Source organism: Leucopleurus acutus (assembly GCF_964270905.1).
Source record: "Leucopleurus acutus genome assembly, chromosome: 8".
Taxonomy (NCBI): Eukaryota; Metazoa; Chordata; class Mammalia; order Artiodactyla; family Delphinidae; genus Leucopleurus; species Leucopleurus acutus.
Genome location: NC_139151.1, coordinates 57,943,181 through 57,964,869, shown reverse-complemented (window position 1 = coordinate 57,964,869; position 21,689 = coordinate 57,943,181). Strand labels below are relative to the sequence as shown.

General features: G+C 36.9%; 1 protein-coding gene across 1 annotated transcript in view; it reads left to right on the top strand.

Annotated features, from left to right (window-relative positions):
• PPME1 (protein phosphatase methylesterase 1) overlaps positions 1-21,689 on the top strand; it is a 76,119-nt gene that overhangs the window by 11,768 nt on the left and 42,662 nt on the right. The gene's annotated exons all lie outside the window — the stretch shown is intronic.

Genomic DNA, 21,689 nt, shown 5'->3' with positions numbered 1-21,689 from the left:
TAAGATAGGTCTTTCTACATAATAGTAAAGTCGGCATGTGAGCTGGTGTTTAGTTTAGTTTTGTTTTTTAGTTATTGAAGTACAGTTGATTTACAATGTTAATTTCTGCTGTACAGCAAAGTGATTCAGTTATACATAATACATATATATATTCTTTTTTAAAAATTTTTTTACTTTTGACTGCATTGGGTCTTCATTGCTGTGCGCGGGCTTTCTCTAGTTGCGGTGAGCGGGGGCTACTCTTCGTTGCATGTGCGGGCTTCTCATTGCGGTGGCTTCTCTTATTGCGGAGCACGGGCTCTAGAGCGCAGGCTCAGTAGTTGTGGCGCACAGGCTTAGTTGCTCCGCAGCATGTGGGATCTTCCCAGACCAGGACTCGAACCTGTGTCCTCTGCATTGGCAGGCGGATTCTTAACCACTGTGCCACCAGGGAAGTCCCCAGAAGTGAAATTTTAAAACTGTGATTATTAACAGTATATTTCTATCCTTCTATGATTCCATATTTATATCCCTCTATCTTTATTCTACTAAGAAAATATAGCCCAGGTTGTTGTGAGGATTAAATTTAGATAATGCTTGTAAAGTGCCCAGCATAAATACATGTGTGTCTGGTTTGTTTCATTTAATTCTTCTCATCCTTTTAATTAAACCAGCTTTTCCTTAAGCATAAGAACCATGGTTCAGGATATATTAATATCACTTTATTTTATTATTTTTTAAATAAATAAATTTATTTATTTATTTTTGGCCGCATTGGGCCTTCATTGCTGCACGCAGTCTTTCTTTAGTTGTGGCGAGCGGTGGCTACTCTTCGTTGTGGTGCGCCGGCTTCTCATGGCCGTGGCTTCTCGTTGCAGAGCACAGGCTCTAGGCGCGCAGCCTTCAGTAGTTGTGGCTCACGGGCTCTAGAGCACAGGCTCAGTAGTCGTGGCACATGGGTTTAGTTGCTCCGCAACATGTGGGATCTTCCTGGACCAGGGCTCAAACCCATGTCCCCTGCATTGGCAGGCGGATTCTTAACCACTGTGCCACTAGGGAAGCCCAATATCACTTTCAATTCAGTTTTCTGTGTTAATCACCTGAACTACATCATTATTATTAGCTGAATTTCATCACAAATAGCATTTTAGTGTATTATGGCTAAATAGACTTGGGAATGGAGCTTCCCAGAGAATCTACCAATATTTCATTATACTGTTAATCAGGGGAAATGTACTTCAGTTTTTCCAACAACCTACTTTACAAACCTTTGGAATATAAACCCATTTTTAAGTTGGAGAATATGCTGACTTTTTTTTTTCACTGAATATTGGGAAATTGTATTCTTTACTGGTAATTAGAGGATTTGTACTTTTGCCTCTTCCCTATCCAGGTCATTGTTTAATAAAAATAGCACTTCAAAGTTTTATAGCATTTGGTTTAATAAAATCTTCATACCAGACATAATCTTTGTGAATCCTTCTCTGACCTGGTTCCCTCCCCATAAGTGTCCTGAGCAAGATTGAATGTCCCATCTGTGAGCTCTCATGGTACGCTAGGCTTATTTCTGTCATAGCTATATAGTATACAGTGACTGTTTACTTCCTATTTCCCTCCAGACATGAGCTCTTTGAGGGAATTTTGGGCCTGCTGATTTCCCTAGTGTCTAGCAAGTATATCAGGGCCTACAATACAGGGCATAGTCAAATGTCTGTTTAATTGGAATTAAGTTACCTGTTTATATATAAGCAAGTTGTGACTGGAAAGAATCTCTCAAATAATTGCCCTAAAGATATTTGCTTTTTGTCTTTTTTCCTGGATCATTATGGCATTCAGGTGAGTCTGGGGAAGGTGTTATGTGGCCATTGGTTCTGAAATATACTTCATTAGGATTTTCTGTATAGATTTTATTGGCTTTTAAACTCTGACCTCAAACCTGCTTGCTTTCTTCCTATTGTGATATGTCTAAGCAGTATAGTAACTTACATGCGTTCTGATGACTGAATATCGCCACACACATTAAGAGAGTGAACAGCTCCATTTGGTCCTTGCAAAATATCAAAAAGCCTTGTATTCTATCTGCTTTTTTGCTTTCATTCCTGATGTCTCACTGGTTGTATTTTTGTTTGAGGCCAGATCATTTTAGTAGAATTGTCATTATATCCTTTTTTCTATTTACTTTTAGAGTTTTGGAAAAAGAAGTTACTAATTATGCTGTTCTGATGTTAGGTGAATGGTAGAAATAAAATTTAGAAAATTTTCTAACTTGAGTAAAGCAGAATTCTTTATTATCAGAGGTATAAGATTACAGTTGTTCTTGTGCTGCAGCAGTCTGTCCACATCCATTTAAAACAAAGCATGGGGATATAGTAATAAAACAATCATGTGCCTCTTATGGAGCTGATATTCTCATGGGGAGAGGCCAACAATAAAGTAAAAGCATAGAGAATATGGTGTCCACTACAGATTTTAAAAATTTGGTAACCACACACCTAGATATTTAAACATGCTCCTTTGTCATGGATGTTATTTTGAGGGAAAAGTTTGAGAGATACTAAGATTAAACCTAACTCCAAAATAATGATGGCTTAACACTCACCATCCTCCCAATCTCTGCCAATGCTCACTTCTCTTCACCCTTCTTCTCTTGTATTATCTTGAATAAAATAAAATTCCAAGAAAAATAAAAAAATAAAACAAAGTATGTTTTTGTGTGATCTGACTCAGCAGGTTCGAAGTTCCCATAAACTAAGTATCTTATCTGAAAATGGTTGTAAGTGAGGTTAGGTTTCATTCATTTGCTTGAAACTACATTGTATGTTGGGCCAATGTCTAATGCAGGACTGTGTGAAATGCCAGTTTCCATTTTTGGATTCCATGATGCCCAATTAACATTAACACTCTCATCAATGGCCAACAGAGACAAAAGTATTAGGGATGGGATGTAGGATTTTCAAGCACATGGTAAATCAGTATATAGTAAGCTGGGACTCTTTTAAAAGGTCTCGTCTGTTCTTTCTTTGTGAATGACATCAGAAAAACTTGAGAATTGTCTTTGATTCTTCCTTTCCACTCCGCCCTTCTGTTTTCTCCCATCATTTTCATTATAGTTGTAAACCTTGACTTTCTTCTTAGTCTTCATGGTACTTCGGCTTGCTGTAAGGGTCCTCAACCAATCATTTTCCCTACAGCAGGAACCAATCCTCTTTCACCTCTTCCTGGGGATTTCTGGGTGCTCATTCTTAGCTTTGATGATTTAAAGAATGGAAAGAGAACCTAGTATTATTTAGAGGGTAGTATTGAAAACTGATAAGGAAGTGATCCTAAGAATAAGACTAGCTGATCTGCTTTCTATGCTGTTGGATGAGTTATTGATATTTAACCTCCCTTGGCTTTACTTTTCTCATTTGCAAAAGAGGAATAATAGTAGCTACCCTAGAGAGTTGTTGTTGAAATTAATTCATTAATTCATCTCCATTTTCTCCCCAAACCCCATGAAATTAAAGTAATTTGGAAAAAGGAATATGATCAAAGGACAAAGAAGAGGAGGGAAGATAAGATACCAAGATTTAGGAAGGTAGCAAGTTGAAGAATGTTAACTCACTAACAGAGAAGAGCAAACTGAAAACTACCCCCAGAAGGAGAAAGTGCAGACTAATCCATATCACAACCCCATAAATGCTCAGGAATTATAGGTGCTAGGTACCTCTGAAAGGGCTCTAAAAACAGGAGGATTGATTGACTCTATTAGACTCCCAGATCTTTTCCTTTCCCTCAATTTATTGAAAATAAATTTCTCAATAATGGGAGACTGGTTAACTTTTGGAGGAATTGAACCGGATGGCTCTGGACTCAGCAGGCTTATGCAGGCAAAGATAAAGCAACTGGATGAAACAGGTATTAAGTGAAGGTACATGTTGTGTCTTCTAAATATGTTCATGGCTTTCTCCTTTACCTCCCTCAGGTCTTTGCTTAAAGATGCCTTTCCTGATCACTGATTTAAAATTACATTCCTTCCCAACCTGGTATTCATTGTCCCCCTTCCTGGCTTTACGTGGCACTTATTGCTACCTTGAAAATTTTTGCTATGTCTCCTTCTATTGAGTGTTAACACAAGAGTAGCGGGTTTTGTCTTTTGTTCACTTCAGTATTCCCGGTGCCTAAAATAGTATCTCATAGGTGCTCAGTGAATATCTGTTGAGTGAATGAACAAATGAGACTATTCAGTTTCTTTTCCCGAAGGCTCACAGCTAGTCTTATGTCCTCAGGCAGAAGATTGGAGGATTCCTCTCTGGAGCAATGACTGGCCTAAGAGAAAAGACACACAGATATTGATATTTGGTGGAAGAGTCCCCCATTTAAAAGCTGGGTCTCTACTTGATAACTGTACAGTGATATTCAATAGTCAACAAGCGCTGCTTTTTCATAGAATCACCAGCCATCCAGGGAAATCCTCTAACACAAAAGATAGGCAAAGACAAAATGGGAAAAGGAAACAATAATGCATAGAACAAAAGAAAATACTAAAAAACCTAATATCTCTCGTCAGAGACAAGAGACAGTATGGCATCTGTGAAACAAGAACAGGATGCTCTTTTACAAAAAAAGGAACCTTGTTTCAGAGAACAAAATGTAAATGTTGGGAATGAAAACATGTATAGTAGATATAAATTAAATATAAGAGAAAGTTTAAGGAATCTCCTAGGAAGAAGCTTGTTCTACATTAAGATTAAAATTTAGAAATATGAGGGATAAAAAGGTTCTTAAAAAGAAATCTCAACAGCCATACTCCAATATAAAATAAAAATTTTTTTAAAGTGGTAAGAGATGACAAAAAAAACCCCTATAAATTAAAAAAAAAAAATCTCCACAGCAGTACCTCAATTAGAAGTTGATAGAAGAATGCCCTAAAGTTTGAGAAAGAACATCTAACCTAAAATGGTTTTGGCTAATATTTGCCTACTATGTCTTTGTCCATTTTTTAAATTTTGGAACTTTTTGTCTCTTTTTAAGTAGTATATAGCTAGAATTAAAAAAAAAAATCTCATCTGAGGGTATTTCAGACCTAGAGTATTTAGTCTACCCTTGATATATTTGGATTTATTTCTGCAATCTTATTTTGGTTTTTTTTGTTCGTTTTTTTTTTTTTTTTTGCGGTACGCGGGCCTCTCACTGTTGTGGCCTCTCCCGTTGCGGAGCACAGGCTCCGGACGCGCAGGCTCCAGACACGCAGGCTCAGCGGCCATGGCTCACAGGCCCAGCCTCTCCGCGGCATGTGGGATCTTCCCAGACCGGGGCACGAACCCGTGTCCCCTGCATCGGCAGGCAGACTGTCACCCACTGCACCACGAGGGAAGCCCCTTATTTTGTATTTTGTTTCATCTGACCTGTGTTCCTTTTTCTCATTCCATTTTTTTTCTCTATTAGTGTACTAATGATATAATCTATTCTTTGAATGTTCCCCATCATTTTTTGGTAACAACTTTATTGAGATAGAATTCACATACCATACAACTGAGTCATTTAGAGTGTACAGTGTTTTTTTTAAGCATATTCCCAGAGTTCTGCAGCCATTACCACAATTTAGAACATGTTCAGCACCCCAAAAAGAAACTTTATAGCCATGAGCAGTTAGCCCTCACTTTCCCCCAAACCAACCAATCTGCTTTCTGACACCTAATCTGGACATTTACAATAAATGGAATTAAACAATATATGTGCTCTTTTGTGACTGATCTTTTTTGCTTACCATAATATTTTCAAGGTTCATCTATATTGTGGCATGTTTAATATTTCATTCCTTTTATTGCTGAATAATATTCCATTGTATGGATATATACCAAATCTTATTTATCCATTCAACAATTGATGGACATTTGAGTTGCTCCTACTTTTTAACTATTATGAACAATGCCGTTATGAACATTCTTATACAAGTTTTTATGTAGAAATATGTTTTCATGTCATTTGGGTATACCTAGGAGTAGAATTGCTAGATCATATGGTATCTCTCTGTTTAACCTTGTGAGGAACTGTCAAAAGGTTTTCCAAAGCAGCTGTACCATTTTATATTATCATCTGCAATGTATGTGGGTTCTAATTCTCTACATTCTTGCCAACACTTGTCATTGCCAGTCTTTGTGTTTATAGCCATCTTAGTGGTGTGAAGTGGTTCTTTGTGTGGTTTTGATTTGCATTTCCCTAATAACTAATGATGCTGAATATCTTTTCATGTCCTTATTGACCATTTGTATACCTTCTCTGGAGGAATGTCTATTCAAATCCTTTGCTCATTAAAAAAATGGGTTGTCTTTGTATTGAGTCATGAGTTCTTTATATATTCTAGATACAAGTTCCTTATCAGATCTATGATTTGTGGGTATTTTCTCCCATTCTGTGGGTTATCTTTCATGTTTTTAATGGTGTCCTTTGTTTTTGTTTTTATTTCGGCTGTGCCGCAAGGCTTTTGGGATCCCAGTTCCCCGACCATGGATTGAACCCCGGCCTGGGCAGTGAAAGCGCCAAGTCCTAACTACTGGACTGCCAGGGAATTCCCTTTAATGGTGTCCTTTGAACCAAACATTTTTAAGTTTGATAAAGTTCAATTTATTTTTTTTCTCATGCTTTTAGTATCATATCTAAGAAGCCTTTGCCTAACCTAGGGTCATGAAGATTTATGCCTATGTTTTCTTCTTAAGAGTTTTATAGTTTTAGCTCTTACATAGAGGTCTATGATCCATTTTAAGTTTTGTTTTGTTTTGTTTTGTTTTGTTTGCAGTACGCGGGCCTCTCACTGTTGTGGCCTCTCCCGTTGCGGAGCACAGGCTCCGGACGCACAGGCTCAGCGGCCATGGCTCACGGGCTCAGCCGCTCCGTGGCATGTGGGATCTTCCCGGACCGGGGCATGAACCCGTGTCCCCTGTGTCGGCAGGCGGACTCTCAACCACTGCGCCACCAGGGAAACCCTTAAGTTAATTTTTATATACGATGTGAGGAATGGGTTCAGCTTTGTTCTTTTGCATGTGGATATCCATTGTCCCAACACCATTTAATGAAAGGACTCCTCTTTCCTCCTTGCATTATCTTGGCACGCTGGTCAAAAATCAATTGACCATAAATGTATGGGTTTATTTTTTAACTCTCAATTCTATACCATTGATTTATATATTTGCCTATATACCAGGATCACACTGTATTTATTACTATAGCTTTGTAGCAAGTTTTGAAATCAGGAAGTATGAGTCTTACAACCATGTCTTTCGTTAAAATTTGTTTTGACTCTTCTGTGTCCCTTGAATTTCCATGTTAATTTTAGGATTAGCTTGTCAATTTCTGCAAGGAAGTTAGATACAATTTTGTTAGTTATTACTTTGAATCTGTGAATCAGTTTGGGGAATATTGCCATTTTAGTAATAATAACTCTTCTAATCCATGAATATGGGATGCCTTTCTATTTATGTATATCTTTTTAAATTTCAGCAATGTTATATCAGTGCTATTATAAATGGAATTGTTTTCTTAATTTCATTTTTGGATTGTTTATTTCAAGTGTATAGAAATACCATGGATTTTTGTATATTGATCTTGTATTCTGCAACTTTACTGAAATTATGTACTAGTTCTTACAGTTTTTTAATGGATAACGTAAGATTTTTGCCTTAGACGTTTTAACATGCATACTTAATATATAAAAGTGCAAGTTAGGGACTTCCGTGGTGGCACAGTGGTTAAGAATCTGCTTGTCACATGAAAAGTTGCTCAACATCACTAATTATTGGAGAAATGCAAATCAAAACTACAATGAGGTATCACCTCACACCAGTCAGAATGGCCATCATCAAAAAATCTACGAACAATAAATGCTGGAGAGGGTGTGGAGAAAAGGGAGCCCTTTTGCAGTGTTGGTGGGAATGTAAATTGATACAGCCACTATGGAGAACAGTATGGAGGTTCCTTAAAAAACTAAAAATAGAATTACCATATGATCCAGCAATCCCACTACTGGGCATATACCCTGAGAAAACCATAATTCAAAAGGACACTTGTACCCCAGTGTTCATTGCAGCACTATTTACAATAGCCAGGACATGAAAACAGCCTAAATGTCCAACGATAGATGAATGGATAAAGAAGATGTGGTACATATATAGAATGGAATATTAGCCATAAAAAGGAACGAAATTGGGTCATTTGTAGAGATGTGGATGGACCTAGAGTCTGTCATACAGAATGAAGTAAGCCAGAAAGAGAAAAACAAATATCGTATATTAATGCATATGTAGAGAATCTAGAAAAATCGTACAGATGAACCCATTTGTAGGGCAGGAATAGAGATGTAGATGTAGAGAACGGACATGTGGACACGGGGAAGGGGAGGGTGGCACGAATGGGGACATTGGGTTTGACATAAATACACTACCATGTGTAAAATAGATAGTGGGAACCTGCTGTATAGCACAGGAGGTCAGCTCGGTGCTCTGTGATGACCGGGATGGGGGGGTTGGAGGGAGGTCCAAGAGGGAGGGGATATAGGTAAAGATATAGATTCACTTCATTGTACAACAGAAGCTAACACAACATTGTAAAGCAATTTTACTCCAATTAAAAAAAAAAAAGAAGAATCCACCTGCCAGTGCAGGGGACACAGGTTCAATCACTGGTCCAGGAAGATCCCACATGCCGTGGAGCAGCTAAGCCCATGTGCCACAACTACTGAGCCTGTGCTCTACAGCCTGCAAGACACAACTACTGTGCACGTGTGCCACAACTACTGAAGCCCGTGTGCCTAGAACCCATGCTGCGCAATAAGGGAAGCCACTGCAATGAGAGGCCAGCTCACCGCAATGAAGAGTAACCCCCGCTCGCCGCAACTAAAGAAAGCCTGTGTGCAGCAATGAGGACCCAATGCAGCCAAAAATAAATAAATAAAAATTAAAAAAAAGTGCAAGTTGAATCAATATTTCTGCCATTCTTCTGAAATAATACAAAGACTTTAGAAATCTGTGGCAGACAAAACAATGATATCCCAAAGATGCTCTAGTCCTATCACTGGAACCTGTGACTGGATTATTTTACGTGGCAGAGGAGAATTAAGGTTGCAGATGGAATTAAGGTTGCTAATCAGCTGACTTTAAAGTAAAGAGATTATCCTGGATTATTTGAGTTGGTCCCATGTAATCACGAGTGTCCTTTAAAGAAGAGGGAGGCAGAAGAGTAGGCCAAAATCTGAGAGAAATTTGAAGATGCCACATTGTTTGCTGGCTTTGAAAATGGAGGAAGAACCTGTGAGCCAGGTAATACAGGCAGCTTCTAGAAGCTGGAAATGGTATTTAAATATCTCAGTTTAGGCACTAGAGGAACTCTTTGCTACTAGGTTGATTATTGCTATAGGCCTTTACAGTGACAGAGAGAGCATATTTTTTTTTAACACAAAGGGAATCATGAGTTCATGTTGATATTTCCAATTCAAAATTAAGATTACAGGGTTTTTGGGAATTCCCTGGTGGTCCAGTGGTTAGAACTCTGTGCTTTCACTGCTGAGGGTGTGGGTTCAATCCCCGGTCAGGGAGCTAAGATCCTGCAAAGCGCACGGCATGGCCAAAAACAAAAATTACGGGGTTTTAAAATTCTTTGGCTTTATATCATCTCTTTTCTCTTACAGTGGGAATTTTGGTTCCTCATGATATTAACCTAACTACCTACTTGCTTTATATATGTATATAAATATGCACTTATGTGATGTTCAAAATAACCAATTATAACGCCAATAAAAGCTACTAACAGGGACTTCCCTGGTGGCTCAGTGGTTAAGACTCCTCACTCCCAATTCAGGGGGCCCGGGTTCGGTCCCTGGTCAGGGAACTAGATCCCACATGCATGCCACAACCAAGGAGCCAGCGAGCCGCAACTAAGGAGCCCACAGGTGGCAACTAAGACTTGGCACAACCAAATAAATAAATTAATTTAATTAAATTTTTAAAAAAGCTAGTAACAATGTGATTACTGAATACTGTTTAAGACTTATTCAGTTGTTTTTTTCCCTTAAAGTATATCCCACCAGAGATACATAGTCAAATAATTATGTTTTAAAGTCACTTGGAATAATTGTTAGTATATCATTAGGTTAATTTGTTCTCTTTTTTGTTGTTGGTGGTGATTGGTTTTTTACAAACTTTTAAACATATTTGTAAAACAAAAGTAAAATTATTTACATGACTCCAAAATTGGAACTATAATAGTGTATTCAGAAAAGTATAGCATCTGTCCTTTTTCCCTCTGGTACCCTACAGATTAACTATTTTCATTATTTTTTGTTTAATCCTTCCACTTAAAAAAAGTTTATATATTTATATCCCCTTCTTTCTTAGATAAAAGGTAATATATATACCATTCTGCTTTACTTTTTTTTTTAAAATAAATTTATTTATTTTTGGCTGCATTAGGTCTTTGTTGCTGTGTGCGGGCTTTCTCTAGTTGAGGTGAGCGGGGGCTACTCTTCATTGCGGTGCATGGGCTTTTCATTGCAGTAACTTCTCTTGTTGCAGAGCATGGGCTCTAGGTGCTCGGGCTTCAGTAGTTGTGGATTGTGGACTCTAGAGCGCAGGCTCAATAGTTGTGGCGTACGGCCTTAGTTGCTCCGCGGCATGTGGGATCTTCCTGAACCAGGGCTCGAACCCGTGTCCCCTGCATTGGCAGGTGGATTCTTAACCACTATGCCACCAGGGAAGTCCCTGCATATTACTTTTTAAAATTTAATATATCCTGACCACTCCTTAACAGTATATAAAGATTTCTTATTCTTTTTTTTTTTTTCTGCAGCTGCATAGAACTCTATTGTGTGAATATAACACAGTTTATTCAACCAGTTTCTCTGTTGATGGATGTTGGGTTCTTTTTATCGTTTTCTATTTCAAATAGTACTGAAATGAACAAATTAATGTGTACGTCATTTTGCATTTTGGGGAGTAGGGACTGATTTTAACGTAATTGTCTTTAATGCTGTGTACTTTTACCATAATATGGTAATTCTCTTAAAATCTTGTGTTTTGTTGACCTTCAGGAATCTGAGATTGGTAGTTTCAGTTATGAAAACTTCAGCTACTACTCTTCAAACCTTTATCCGTTCTCTAATTTCCTGTTATAACTCTGATTTGACATATGTAAAACGTATTTCTGTTTCCTGCATATCTCTTAACTTCTTCCATATTTTTCATCTTTTGTTTTTATGTTGCATTCTAGATGTATCCAGATATATCTGAACAGATGTATTAGTTTACCTTTCTCCTTAGCTGTTAAACTGATCATTTTCTTTTTAATTCTATTCTTTTCATTTTAGAAGTTGTATTTGTTTCAAGTTTCTATTATTTTTTAAACACATGAAACAGTTATTTTATATTCTACCATATAATTTCAATATATGAAGCCTTTATACATCTATTTCCTCACATGTTTTATGGTTTTTGACTGTGAGATGGTCATGTGCTTTGGAACTTTATCTGTGTGAGTTCTTGGTCCTGGAATGAAGGTTGATTCCTTCAGAGAGGATTTGCCTTTGTTTCTGTTGGGTTCCTGAGGTCACTGCTGGTCTGGGTTCACTTTAAATTCTCAACTTGAAACTTATTCGAATATTTAAGTGTACGAATTTAGCTAAAATCAGTTTAAGAGTTGTCTGTGGTTACAGTTTCATCAGAGAAAGACTTTTTATTTTTTTTTCTCTCTTCTCCCATTCATACAATGCCAAGTTTCAAGACATGTATTTTTTTTTTTTTCTTTTAGCCCTGAGATCAGAGTAGAGAGCAGAGCATTACTATTTTACCCTTTCACTGACGATATGATCCTTTGAGATCTCAGCTTTATGGGAAAAATAACTTCTACTGGCCTCTCCACCAAGGATTCCCACCTTGTGCTTTGTGTCTTGTTCTATGTGCCCCAGGAAACCCCCAAAACCTCAGGTTCAGCTGGTCGGCAAATGCCATTAAGATAAAAGCCAGCTTTAATGGACTGAATGCCTCTCTGAGTTCCCATCTTCACTTAACTTTTGGCCTCAGTATTCCATATTCCTTACTTTCTTGCCAGCCTCATTTAAAAAGAAGGAATGAATATAAGACCATTTATTTATTTATTTTCTTTTGGCTGCACAGCTTGTGGGATCTTAGTTCCCTGACCAGGGATTGAACCTGGGCTACGACAGTGAAAGTGCCAAGTCCTAACCACTGGACCGCCAGGGAATTCCCTATGTATATTTTAAAAATATAATCAGTAATTTTATATAAATATGATCTTATATATAATTATTTTTATATATTCATATATTTTTATACACACATACATATAATTTTAGCCAACATTTCCCAAGTTGGATCTACCAAGGTGCCTAGTTATCGATGATGGAAACAGCCCCTGACAAAATTTCTATACCAGAGAAAGCTGTCAGTCAAGTGTAAAAATGGGTAACAGCATTTCCTGACATGCAGAGTTTCAAAATTAATCCCTCTTTCTCAGAAAGCTAATGGAGGATGTGTTCCATCAAATGAGAGAGTGTATCAGGCTTCCCTCGTGGCGCAGTGGTTAAGAATCCGCCTGCCAATGCAGGGGACACGGGTTTGAGCCCTGGTCCAGGAAGATTCCACATGCCGTGGAGCAATTAAGCCCGTGTGCCACAACTACTGAGCCTGCGCACCACAACTACTGAGGCTGCGTACCACAACTACTGAAGCTTGCATGCCTAGAGCCCGTGCTCCGCAACAAGAGAAGCCACTGCAGTGAGAAGCCCGCGCACCACAACGAAGAGTAGCCCCTGCTCACCGCAACTAGAGAAAGCCTGCATGCAGCAACAGAGACCCAACACAGCCAAAAATAGAATTTAAAAAAAAAAGAGTGTATCAAGAAAAATGTGGGATATGGGAATCAGAGATTCAGAAGAAAGGCAAGGGGAATTCAATTCCAGGATGATGATGAAATGATAGGAATTCATTCTTTCCAGAGAGCAAGCAGTCTCATTTGGAGCAGATGAGTAGACGGTGCCAGAGAAGGGAGTTTCCAAAGAAAAAAATGAACCTGATAGATCATTTAATGTGGTTGACCATATTAAGAGAAGTTTTATAGATTTCTCAAATTATAAATTTAATAGATTTATAAATTTCTCTTAAATTAAAAAATGTTTAATTATGAAATATAAAGAAAAGTTTAAAAATTATGTACAGTTTAAAGAAGAATAAAATAAATTCCCATGTATTCACCACCTAACTTATGACATAGAACCTTTTTTTTAATTAAAAAAAAATTTTTTAACATCTTTATTGGAGTATAATTGCTTTACAATGTTGTGTTAGTTTCTTTGTCAGCACTTTAGAAGCTCATTGCCTCTCCACAAGAGCATTTCCACTCTCCACAGCCTTGAATTGCATGTTTTATCATTCCCTTGCTTTTCTTTATATTTTTACCACCTATTCATATATTCATAAAAACATATTATTTAGTTTTGCCTGTTTTTGAACTTTATTACTAATGGAATCATACTGCATTTATTCTTCTGTGCTTATATCTTTTTCCAAATATACTTTTGAGATTCATCCATGTTATTGCATGTAATTCTAGCACATCCATTTTCACATCAGTGCCATATTCAACTGTCTGAAAATATCACAATTTGTATATTCCACTGATAGTGAACATTTAGCTTGCTTCTTATTCTTTACTTTTATGGAAATGCTTCTGTGAACATCCTTTTATGTGTATCTTAGTACTTAAGTACAGGCGTTTCTCTGTAAACTGAAACTGCTAGATTGAAGGACACCTGTTCAGTTTTACCAAGTGATGCCTCACTGTTTTCCAAACAGTTTTCCCCATTTACACTCCCACCAGCAGTGGATGACAGTTCCATCTGATCCGTATCCTCCCCAGGATGTGGTAATGTTTGGCTTCTTATATTTTGTCAACATGCTGGGTGTGAAATTATACCTTACTGTGATTTAAAATTTTATGTCTTTTGGAGTGAGTCAGTTTTCCTGGTCTCTCCCCTATATACATGTTGTTAAAGTTTGATTTTCTCCTGTTTTTAAAAAAATTATGTCTCTTAACTGTGAATGAAATTGGGAACCTTTTAATGTGTCTATAGGCTATTTGTGTTTCCTCTTTTGTGAAATGCCTATTAATGTCTTTTGTCTATTAAAAGGTTTGGGGAACCAATTAGTGATAGTTTAATAGAAACCTCAGTAAACAAAATAAAAGACAGTTATTAATTCTGGACAAAAGTTTTACAAGAAAGAAAATATCAGTATACTGTGTGGCTTAGCTATGAACAGTGTTTCTGTAATAACTAACATTTATGAAGTACTTATATGCCTGCTTGTAAATCACATTTCAGAGCTTACAGTTGAGGAAATTAAGGCAGAAATAACTTGTTAATAATGGTCACAAAGCTTATAATTATTGGAAATAAAATTTAACCTGAGGTAATCTGTACATAGCCATACTGTAAAAATATATATAGTGTTTTTTTAATTAATGAAATTTATTTATTTATTTTTGGCTGCGTTGGGTCTTCGTTGCTGCATGTGGGCTTTCTCTAGTTCTGGCGAGCGGGGGCTACTCTTTGTTGCGGTGCACGGGCTTCTCGTTGCAGTGGCTTCTCTTGTTGCAGAGCACTGGCTCTAGGCGTGCGGGCTTCAGTAGTTGTGGCATGTGGGCTTAGTATTGTGGCTTGTGGGCTCTGGAGCACAGGCTCAGTAGTTGTGGCACACGGGCTTAGTTGCTCTGCGGCATGTGGGATCTTCCCAGATCAGGGCTCGAACCCATGTCCCCTGCATTGGCAGGCAGATCCTTAACCACTGCACCACCAGGGAAGTCTCTATAGTTTGTGGTGTTTTTTTTCTTTGGCTGCATTGGGTCTTTGTTGCTGCACGGGCTTTGTTTAGTTGTGGCGAGTGGGGGCTACTCTTCATTGTGGTGCGCGGGCTTCTCACTGCAGTGGCTTCTCTTGTTGCAGAGCATGGGCCGTAGGCGTGCGGGCTTCAGTAGTTGTGGCACGAGGGCTCAGTAGCTGTGGCTCGCGGGCTCTAGAGTGCAGGCTCAGTAGTTGTGGTATACGGGCTTTGTTGCTCCGTGGCATGTGGGATCTTCCTAGACCAGGGCTGAAACCCTTATTCCCTGCTTTGGCAGGCGGATTCTTAACCACTGTGCCACCAGTGGAGCCCAGTCCTTATAGTTTTAATAAATAGTTTTAATTTTGGTGAAATCCAACTCCTAAATCTTCTGTTTTATCATTTCTGCTTTTGGTGTTGTATCTAAGAAATTGTTGCTTAACCCAAGATCACAATATTTACCCCTGTGTTTTCTTCTTAGAGTTTTATAGTTTTAGCTCTTACATTTAGGTTTGTGATCCACTTTGATTTAATTTTGTATATAGTAAGAGGAAAAGGGTCTAGATTCTCATACTTCTGCATGAATACTTTTGCAGTTGTCCTGACTTCATTTGTTGGAAGGACTGTTCTTTCCCCAGTGAATTGTCTTGGCCCCTTTGTTGAACCACTATTGATGTAAAGGTTAGAGTTTATTTCTGGACTTTGAATTCTGTTCAGTTAATCTGTATGTCTACTCTTATGCTTGTACTACAGTCTTGATTAGTGTAGCTTTGTAATGTCCCATTTCCTTTCATTGGAAGCCTTATCAGGATTCAGTAAGGAGGATTCTGTTTATTAACCTCAAAGCATAATAACAATAGTAATAATAATAAGACATCAAGCTAAGTACTTTATGCACATTAGCTTATTTCATAATGTCAACAGATAATCATCAGTGTGTCAGGCTTTGAGAGTACACTGGTGAACAAATGGAGAACATTCTTGCTCTCATGGATCTCAAACAGTAGCAAATTAGATGGAGTGAGTGAAAGATAATAACAAATACATGAACACACTAATTTTAGGCAATGACTAGTTGTATGACAAAAATAGAACAGGCTAATTTGAGGGTAACCGAAGGATAAGAAGACTACTTTAATCCTCATAAAAAAGCGTGTAAAACTGATGCTATAACCCTATCTGACATGAAGAAACTCAGGCCTGGAGAAGTTAAGTGACTTGCCCAAGGTCACACAGTTAATAAAGGCAGAAATGGGTTATGAAAACAAATCTTTAGTCTCTAGCAAATGGAAAATTAATTTATATTTAGAAAGTTTTAAGGGTGGAGTAGCCCCTCATTCTTTTCTTCCTCTTTAAAAATTTTCCTCTTTCTGCTGGAAATAGATTGTTTTGGTTCACATATAGGCCAAGCGTTCTTTTTTTAAAAATTTTCTTGAAGTATAGTTGATTTACAGTGTTGTGTTAATTTCTGCTGTATAGCAGTCACTCAATTATAAATATATATATATATTTTCATATTCTTTTCCATTATGGTTTATCATGGGATATTGAATATAGTTCCCTGTGCTATACAGTAGGACCTTGTTGTTTATCCGTCCTATATATACTAGTTTGCATCTGCTAATCCCAAACTCAAAATCCTTTTCTCCCCCAGGCCCCCACCCTTGACAACCACAAGTCTGTTCTCTATGTCTGTGAGTCTGTTTCTGTTTCATACATAGGTTCATTTGTGTTGTATTTTAGGTTCCACATATAAGTGATATCATATGGTATTTGTCTTTCTCTTTCTGACTTGCTTCACTTAGTATGATAATCTCTAGGTCCATCCATGTTGCTGCAAATGGCATTATTTCATTCCTTTTTATGGCCGAGTAATATTCCATTGTATATATGTACCACATCTTCTTTATCCATTCATCTGTCAAGGGACATTTAGGTTGTTTCCATGTCTTAACTATTGTAAATAGTGCTGCTGTGAGCATAGGGGTGCTTGTATCTTTTCATATTATAGTTTTGTCTGGGTATATGCCCAGGAGTGGGATTGCTGGATCATATGGCACCTCTATTTTTACTTTTCTGAGTAATTTCCATACTGTTTTACATAATGACTGTCCCAATTTACATTCCCAGCAACAGTGTAAGAGGGTTCCCTTTCTCCACACCCTCTCCAGCATTTATTATTTGTAGACTTTTTAATGATGGCTGTTCTGATTGGTGTGAGGTGGTACCTCATTGTAGTTTTAATTTGCTTTTCTCTAATCATTAGCAATGATGAGCATCTTTTCATGTTAGGCCAAGGGTTCTTAATTTGAGATTCATAGATGGGTTTCTTGAAGCCAGGAAATTGTATACGAAATATATGTGTATGAATTTTTTTCTAGAGTGAGGACTCATCATTCATCAGATTCTGAACAGGGTCTATGAGAATAGCAAAGGGTCCATAAACACACTTGATTCACTTGGTTTAGGTAGAAGCCATATTTCCTGTGTGTCTCTTATAGTACTACTTTGTTCCTTGGCTGCCGAACTCCTTCCTCTGGTAGCAGGAGATGGGAGGAAATGATACATTTATTTTGTTAGGTTTGAAATAAACTTTTTTCTGACATCAAAAATTTTGTATACATTTACCTCCCAAAGTAGATTTTTATTATTTTTTTAATAATTTTTTTTCTTGTTTTTATTTATTTATTTGGTTGTGCTGGGTCTTAAGTTGCAGCCGGCAGGCTTGTTAGTTGCGGCACACAGGCTCCTTAGTTGTGGCACGTGAACTCTTAGTTGCAGCATGCATGTGGGGTCTAGTTCCCTGACCAGGGATTGAACCTGGGCCCCCTGCATTGGGAGCACTGAGTTTTAACCACTGTGTCACCAGCAAAGTCCCCCAAAGTAGATTTTTATTTATAAATTGTTGGACTTAATAATTCATCTATTAGTTCAGAACTTTAGAATGACTTTGATTCTACTGTCAGTCATCTTCCATATCTTGAACATTCCTGAGATTTGTTGATTGCCTTTTTGAAAGTTCTTTCTGTGTTTTCCTCCTTTTAAATTCCATTGTCAGTCTATACTCCCATCTTTTCCTACCCAGGTTATTGCAACATATTGTTTTCCAGAACCAAGTCCATCTTGTACCTCTCACCACATTGATCTTTCTGAAATACTTTAATCTGTGCATTTTATTGGCTGCTCATTTTCTACAATACCATTCAAACTCTATCTGGCTTTTGGGACCCTAACACACAAATAACAGAAAAAGATCATATATTTTGTACTTTATTATTATTCTTTCTCCACTATCTGCTTTTACTTGTATCAGCTCTTAGTTTTCAAAACTGCTGTACTTATTCCCACCTTATTGCATTTATTTTTTTACTTTGTTTTTTAATAGTACCCCCATGACAGGCATCATACCGGGTACTTATTTGTGCCCTTCTCTCTCCCTGAAATGTCTGCCTTACCCCTCCCTATTTCTCTGCTTCCATCATCAGTCCAAATTCTGTTTGTCCTTTAATGCATAGCTTAAATATTATTTTTTCTTTGAAGTCTCTATTTCTCAAGCTGAAAGTAATCTTTATTCCCTCTGAACATTCACAGCACTTTAGCTGTACCTCTTAGGCTATTTAAAGTATTTATCTGTACATTATGTTAGATATTTAGGTATTTGATATTAGCTTCTTGAGAGCAGAGGCATTGTCTCACTAGTTTTATGGTAATCCCAGCATCTCCTACCACCCCACCTCAGTCACAAGCCTGATACATATAATAGGTTCTTGGTGAATAAATCCTTATTTTTAAAGTATAACTTAACCTTGTTATGCTTTTGAAAGTTCTTATTTCAGAATTCTTTCATTATGACTCCATGGAGAAAAAAGTCAGTAATTAATTCATTTAAAACAATTACAAGTAGGGAATTCCTTGGCCGTCCAGTGGTTAGGACTTAATGCTTTCACTGCCGTGGCCCGGGTTCAACCCCTTGTTGGGAACTAAGATCCTGCAAGCCACGTGGCACGGCTAAATAAATAAGTAAATAATAAAATAAAAAATTATAACTAAAAAGAGCCTACACAGGCTGTAATGACCATAAAGTAGCTAGGCATAAAAGAATAAGAAACTATTTTTTAAAAGAACCAAAACTTCAACTCTAAAATACAGAGTATTCTTTCTGACTAGAATATAAAGATTCATATTCTACTTCTTATCTAACCTTGTGCAAAATTTCCTGAAGTCATGGAGTATATAAACAATTATGTGTTCAAATGCAGATGTTAGGAGTATGCCAGAAAGATCTCTGTGGGAGTAGGAGCAACATTTTGAGGTATAGATTATTGGCTTTTTAACTAAATGGGAATTACTCATATGTTGTATAAGTTGGGTAGTCCCTGAAAATTTATTTTTTAAATGAAGATTAGAAGTGGAGGCTGTTTTCCTAGGAATGATTTCTGATGGTAGGAAGTAATTTTTCTTTAACTAGTGCCTGGCCAACTTGGAAAGTTTCTGTGGCCTTGGCAAAATCAGTCATATTTAGACTCTGAAAAGGAAACCTCTGATAATATGCCCTACATAAAGCCTTATTACTTTTCAGAAGTATAAATGAGAGAGTGAGAGACAAAAAAAATCTGAGAATTAATGTAGCATTGGAGTAAAGAACAGAGACTTTGAAGAGTGATGGAACTGGATTTGCGTCCAGTCAGTGCTACTTAGTAGTTGTAGAACCTTTGGCAAGTTGCTTTGTATCTCTAAATCTGTTTTTTAATCTGAGAAATGGCGATAAAAACAACTCAAAGTTTTGTCAGAATTAAATAGAATCATGCCTGTAAATTGGCACAGTGACTCACTGTTGCGTACAGTAAATGTTAGGTACTATTTCTACGATATCCTAGCTCTAGACATCAAAATTTCATGCATGGATTCTTAGAATCTATTATAATAGGTTTGGCATGCTATGTTATGATTGTTATATGTACTCAAATTTTAGTATATGCATAGATGAGTTTGTGAGTGACTGATGAGTAGAATTAAGAGTTCTGCTTTTAGAATGAAATTCTGCCATTTGTAGCAATGTGGATGAACCTAGAGAATATTATGCTTAGTGAAATGTCAGACAAAGACAAATACTGTATGGTATCACTTATATATGGAATCTAAAAAATAATACAAATGAATGTATGTGCAAAATAGAAACAGACTCACAGATATAGAAAACAAACTAGTGGTTACCAAAGGGGAGCAGGAAGGGGGAGGGACAAATTAGGCGTATGGGATTAACAGATACAAACTACTGTGTATAAAATAGGTAAGCAACAAGGATATATTGTATAGCACAGGGAATTATGGCCATTATTTTGTAATAACTTATAATGAAGTATAATCTACAAAAATTCTGAATCATTATGCTGTACACCTGAAACTAATATAATATTGTAAATCAACTATACTTCAATAAAAATAAATAAATAACTGACTGAAAAAAAAATAGGTCTGCTTTTAGTTTTGCAGTAGGAATTCAAGTGCAACCAGTAAACCAAAAAATAGGTCTAGGCTAAAGTTGTAGTTTACTTCCACAGAGGGACTTTTTCTATCAGAAGATAGGTTTACCGATTTACTGAGCAACTACCAAATGCCAGATGTATTAGATTATTTTAAAGGATATCTTATTTTACTTAGTCATTATAATCCAAGGCAGAAAGAATTTAGATAATTTGAAATTGCCCAAGTCCATACTGCAAGTGTTAGGAATTATAGGGCAATGGTATGAACTGTGAGGAATTTGAACTCCTCTCTCACTCCAAATCATATATTCTACCTTTGTATTTCTAGCATCTCTCTCTCAACTTGGGGAACTTTAAAAATTATCAGTACCTAGGCCACATCCCAGACCATTTAAATCAATTTCTAGAGGTGAGATCCAAACATCAGTATTTTTAAAAGCTCCCCAGGTGATTTTATTGTTACATGGATTGAGACCTACTGACCTGTTTCAATGCCTAGTGGAAGGTAGATATTCAATAAATACTTGACTGTTGAGAGAATACATTCCTTACTGCCCAGCTGCCCCACTGTAATTCTTTCCAGTATTATAGTCAACCTAGAGTACTTTTGTATTAACTTAAGTTTTTAAAAGTAGCTTTGTATTATGCTTTGTACATATTCTCAATTCGGTCCCATAGCATATACAAGAAGTTGTCAGGCAGGAGTTAATGTTTTGCTGCTGATGGAATGCTAAATTTCCTACATTACTGGAAAGAATCTGTGTGGAAATAGAGGAAGACTTGGGGTTTCTTTCTTGTGTTCCATCCAAGGTTGAAGCCTTAGGTTGTAAACAGATATTTATCAATTATTTTTGTTTCAAAATAGTTTAATATAATAATTTAAAATAACAATAATTTAAAATAATACATGGTTCAAAGGTCAAAACATAGAAAGGGATGTACAATGAAAATTGTCCCTCTCACCTCCCAGTCATAGTTCCCCTCCCAGGTTACCATCAGTGTTACATCAGTATTCATTCAGAGATATTCTAAATATATATAAGCAATTACATTTATGCATATTTCTCATTTTTACCCAAATGGTAGTAGGTGCATCATGTTTGTTTCTTTGCTTACTTAACAGTGTATCTTATCCATAGATAAGGAATTTTATCAATATATAATCGCTTCCTTCTTTTTACAATGAAATATTATTTCTCTGTGTACCAAAATTTATTTTAATTAGTCACCTGTTGATATTTAGGTTATTTCCAATTTTTCTCTATTACAAGCAATGCTACATTGAATAGATAGGTCATTTCACTTCTGTGTGAGCTTCTCTTCAGATAAATGCCCAGAAATTCAAGGTATTGATACGGACAGT